The 5,203-nt window shown below is 39.8% G+C and overlaps 1 long non-coding RNA gene across 1 annotated transcript; it reads right to left on the bottom strand.

Annotated features, from left to right (window-relative positions):
- Positions 1-1,131: 1,131 nt before the first annotated feature.
- LOC122034505 lies at positions 1,132-3,113 on the bottom strand. Its single transcript, XR_006126716.1, has 2 exons — positions 2,823-3,113; positions 1,132-1,394 (listed from the first exon to the last, which is right to left on the bottom strand). It is a non-coding gene; the product is annotated as an uncharacterized LOC122034505 (long non-coding RNA).
- Positions 3,114-5,203: the final 2,090 nt, after the last annotated feature.

The raw sequence follows: 5,203 nt of genomic DNA on the forward strand, positions 1-5,203 counted from the left end.
CAGAGGCCATGTTTATAACACGACACCATTTGATTAATGAAAATTATATAAGTTTTCAAAAGTTACCCACTTTTGGAGTAGCTGATATTGAGCGTCTCCCCGAGCGAACAGTCATCCCTCTGTTATTAGATATGCACAAACTTTTTCATGTAATTTGTGCGCTTCTATTATTTGTCCCTCGACTTGCCCGTCTCAACATGGCTAGAATGATAATAATAATAATCGCTCGTCCCTCAAAAAGAGACTTCCCCTATTTAACTACTTAAATTAAAGGAAAGCTCAGGACTGCTACTGGATCTCTAGATAGCTAGGGCTAGGAAGGAGAAAAGAGTGATAGGAATTGATAGAGTGGAATCCAATCCGGAGTGCTGCTACAGAAGCAGCCAAGGATCAAAGCTACTCCAATTCAAGCAATAGAAGGAAACTGACTTTCCTTAACCCGAGAAGGGTGTAGGAGGAACTAGATCTATGGCTGATAGATGAGGAACTACCAACCTTCACAGGAGCCGCTAGCTCTCTAATCAAATCCAGCCCCCTCGAGAAGGGATGCAAATCAAGGTACTCTAATATAAGTAGAACTATCAAGCAAATAGCCACGACAACCAATAGAGAAGCACCTAAGAATCAAAATCTTGTTGCTTGGGTTCTTTGAAACAGAATCACTTTTCTTAGGTCTTTTACGATCCATGGGTCGCATTCAAAACAAGATTGATGGAGCTTTCATCTATTATTACTCTCTCTACATTGACAATATTGAAATAACTTAAACAGCCTAGTGGTACCAAAACAAACGAACGCTAAGTCTTTCTAGTAGAGTATTAGGATCTCCTTCTCCTCGACGGTCTTCTCTTTGGTTGTGTTCTAAGCTGCCTACATTCACTAAGAAAGGAAATTCCATTGTTGCGTGATTTGTCCGATTGAACCTCCTTCAGTCGGAAGGCAGGCCTGCAGTATGTCTTACAGTCTTAAAAGTGTATCGACATTTCAAGCACCAGGTCATTCTTCTTTATATTGTTCTATTTCTGAGGTAGTCACATCAAAGTGAGGTTGTAGCAAAAACTATAGGTGAAATATCCCTAGCTTTCCCTCAACCTTTTTTTTTAGACCCATGATCAAATGAAGGCATCCCTCTAAACATACCCTGTAAAGTACCAGAATAGTAAATTCATCATAATGAACCACCATACCCAACGTAACTAGTAGCATCACAAACAAGAAGTTAATAGAAAGAACAGGGAGGCTCTAATACAACTCATACAATAAAAAGGGCACATAAGGACATAAGCCTTCCTAGCACTCCAAGACGTCCGGATAGTGTGTCGTGCATCCATCTCGTCCCCTCATCTACTCCATCCGCATTCCCCCTATCATCTCCTAGGAGGTATCTCCCTCACCTGTAACATAAGAATCGTGAGTTTACGAACCTAGCCAGTACAATCCAATATGAAAGATATGACATCCATGAAGCAGCTGGAACAATAACTAGTAGAGACAGATCATAAACTCAATTACAGCATAAGGAAGGGAAATATGGTATGTAAAAGTGCCTACATAGCTAATAAGATGGATATGACACAATTGGTAACCATAATTTGAACCAGTCATTCAGTCCATAATCATGACCCTAAAGGTACCTCCTACAGAACATGCAATCATATACCCGAAACTAACATAAATAAATTATCAGTCACGTTTAGAAGGGTCCTCCCCGGAGCTCATCCCGGGGTACCCAACCCGTACTGTCACCACAAATGCCCATACTCATCTAATTAGCCACCTAAGAAAACGTAATCTATCCACATTATACTTATATCAATAGTTCATTCCATAAGTATATACATTCTTTACATCTATCTGAAGTATACAGTAAAGTAGCCATGTTTAACAGTCTTGTATAATGAACCACCATCAATAAGCAAAAAGCCTTGATCATACATAGACAATTTTGAGAGGCAGATCACAGAAATTGACGCAAACATGGAAACCTCAAATCCTATAGAATTCCTACTACACTACCCAATATTACAAACCACCAAAAAGCCAAGACAAAAACCCATTCAACCACAAAGTTTGCAGTGGAAATCTGAAACCAAACCAAAATACCCACATAGAAGATAGAGACACTACAAGGAAATCCAAAGGAGCAGGAACCACATTGAAATTAATTCACAATCTACTAAATCTATCCACAAAAATTTGCAGCTGACTCGTAAGGAAACCAAGATCACTATCAAATCAAGCTCCAATTAGCCCCCTCTACATTAAGATTTATATCACCAAAAAGGGGCATGAACCCACAAATAGAAGATTGTATTAAAGTCTTCCAATTCTGTTCTCAATATACCCAATTAATTAAGAAACAAAACGAAGAAACCACATCCATTCATAGAAACAAAAATAGCATCAAATTATTCCCACGCAAAATCACAACAATTCACAGAAGCCGAGTAATCTTGAGTTGAATCCACACAAGGTTCATGGCAATTTCATAACAGAATACATCAAACAATTTTGAAGACACAGGTAAAACATCTTTGATCCATCCTTAGAACACCGACAAACTATCCAAACTTTCGGAAGCAATCAGTAAGGTAAAACTCCATCAGAAAACCAACCGAATCCATCAAGAACATCGTCTAGAACTCAAAACCATCCGAAAGAAACTGAAAAAATCCAAATCCAATCTCAAACACCCAAATCCATTGGAAAGGAATAAAAACCTCAGTGTAGCAAGAACATCGTGGAAACCAGAATCGCGACTCTTTCAACCATTCAGCATCACTGACAAGCAATTTGTATCATCCTAGCTACCTATCCCTTACCTCTCAAATTCCATAGCAACATATGTGAGCATACTTGCCTTTCACTTCTTGCGCCTCCGCCAGCCATCCTCGCCTTGGCTGTTGCACCGACGATGAGCTTCACCCGATCAAGATGTTCTTCATGGTATCGACTATGGGTTGTGAAGCTTGGCCCGAGCTCATGTCACGGTGCGGTGCTCCGTCGATGTGGCAGAGAGGATGTGAGGTGTGAAATCGGCGATTTCGGGAAAGGAAAGAGTGAAGAGTCAGCGATTTAGGGCTGTGAGGAGGAGGCGTAAGTGACATCTCTTATACTTAGGTTACTTTAGCATTAGTTTAGGGTAATTAAAGTTAATCAACCCTTAGCTTAATTGAGTTTCATATGCTTCGATCAAGCTGCGTACCGCTATCCCCTCGAAACGTGTCTCAAAAAATTTCTAAAATTTATAAAATAGTTTTATGAGCTATTTTCTTAAAGTCCTTAATATATATATTTATATTTTTTACGTTTAAAGTTAATTCCTTAGGTAACGTTTGTGAGACCTTACAATTCTCCCCTCCTAAAAAAAATCGTCTTCAAAATTTAATTTACAAAACAATCCAAGGTACCGGTTGCGCATATCCAGTTCAGTTTCCTAGGTAGCTTCCTCCATCAGCTGATTTCCCCATAGGACCTTCACCATTTTGATTTTCTTGTTCCTCAACTTCCGGACTTTACGATCAAAGATCTATTTCGGCACCTCCTCGTAGGAAAGATTTGGCATCCACTGCACGGACTCATGACCAATCAAATGAGAAGGGTTAGAAATATGCCTCCTAAGCATAGATATGTGGAACACATTATGAACTCCTGACAGGTTCGGTGGTAGGGCTACTCGGTATGTTCGCGTTCCATTCCGGTCCAAAATCTCAAAAGACCCAATATACCTTGGACTGAGCTTCCCCTTCTTTCCACCTCAACACCCCTTTCATTGGTGACATTTTGAGAAATACATGGTTCCCAACTGCAAACTCCAAATCTCTTCATTATTGGTCGGCATAACTCTTCTGGCGACTTTGCACTGTTTGCATTCTATCTCTAATCTTAGCCATCAGATTCACCGTATGGGTCACAATGTCCAGACCCAAAACTACCCTCTTTCCTATCTCACCCAAATGCAATGGTGTCCTACACTATCTTCCATACAACACTTCATACGGTGTCATACCAATAGTGGCTTGATAGCTATTGTTGTACGTAAATTCTATTACGGGCAACTTCGACTCCCAATTTCCTTTGAAGTCTATCATACATGCTTGCAGTAGATCCTCTAAAATTTGAATCACCCATTTGGATTGACCATCAGTCTGTAGATGAAAAGTAGTACTAAAGGTGAGCTTTGTACGTAATTCACAATGCAAACTTTCCCATAATCCGGATGTAAATTTTGGATCTTTATCTGATACAATCTGAGATGGTATTCCGTGTAACCATACCACCTCTCGTATATACAGTTCTTCATATTGCGTCATTGTAAAGGTGGTTTTTATCGGCAACAAATGTGCTAACTTCGTCAATCGATCTACAATAACCCATACTGCATTTGATCTCTTGGGTGAGTTTGGCAATCCCACCATGAAATTCATGGAAATATCTTCCCACTTCCAAATAGGAATCAGAAGCAGTTCCAGTAGTCTCGCTGGCCTTTGATGTTCGGCCTTCACCTTCTGGCAAGTAAGGCATTCGTGAACTACTTTAACTATGTCTCTCATCATACCCGACCACTAATATATTTGATGCATATCCTTGTACATCTTTGTACTTCTAGGGTGAGCAGAGTATGGAGTGGTATGTGCTTCAATCATGAGGTCCTCTCTGAGTGAGTCAACCTTGGGCACCCAAATGCAACCCTTGTATCATACAATTCCATCAACCATTGAGTAGATAGTGCTACCCTTTGCTACATCTCTATATATTTCCATTCTATTAACTGTTGATCTGATGCCTGTCCCATCCAGATCTATTCTAATAGGTTTGATTTAATGGTCAGTGTTGATAAGCTAATCTACTCATTTGGTGCTATCACTTCCAAGTTCATCTATTGGAATTCTGCTATTAACTGTTATTGGGTGGTTAACTGCGACAGTGTCGCGGACTTATGACACAGAGCGTCTGTCACCACATTAACTTTACTCAGATGATAATTAATGTTGCAGTCATAGTCCTTCACTAACTTCAACCATCGTCTTTGCCTCATATTCAGTTCCTTCTATGTGAAAAACTATTTCAAGTTCTTATGGTCTGTGTATATCTCATAACATTCCCCATAAAAGTAATGCCTCCAAATTTTTAGAGCAAAAATAACTGCCGCTAATTCCAGGTCATGTTTGGGATAGTTTTGCTCATGCACCTTCAACTGACA

Source organism: Zingiber officinale, chromosome 11B (assembly GCF_018446385.1).
Source record: "Zingiber officinale cultivar Zhangliang chromosome 11B, Zo_v1.1, whole genome shotgun sequence".
NCBI classification, from domain to species: Eukaryota; Viridiplantae; Streptophyta; class Magnoliopsida; order Zingiberales; family Zingiberaceae; genus Zingiber; species Zingiber officinale.